A 426-nucleotide genomic window follows, 5' to 3' on the forward strand; every position below is an offset into this window, starting at 1 on the left:
TACCTAAGCTAATTTACTTATTCAGTGCCAGACCAATCAAACTACCAAAAAACTATTTTATAGAGTTAGAAAAAATAGTAACAAGATTCATTTGGAAGAACAAAAGGTCCAGAATATCAAGAGAACTAATGAAAAGAAATGCAGGGGAAGGTGGCCTAGCCATTCCAGATCTGAAATTGTATTATAAAGCAGCAATCATCAAAACTGTTTGGTACTGGCTAAGAAATAGAGTGGTGCATCAATGGAATAGGTTAATTATGCAAGACACAGTAGTCAATGACTATAGTAATCTATTATTTGATAAACCCAAAGACCCTAGCTTCTGGGATAAGAACCCACTCTGAAAAAAACTGCTGGGAAAACTGGAAAAGAGTATGACAGAAACAAGGCATAGACCAAAATCTCACACCATATACCAAAATAAAG

The sequence above is a fragment of the Vombatus ursinus genome, unplaced genomic scaffold, assembly GCF_900497805.2.
Source record: "Vombatus ursinus unplaced genomic scaffold, bare-nosed wombat genome assembly UNPS02014818.1, whole genome shotgun sequence".
NCBI lineage: Eukaryota > Metazoa > Chordata > Mammalia > Diprotodontia > Vombatidae > Vombatus > Vombatus ursinus.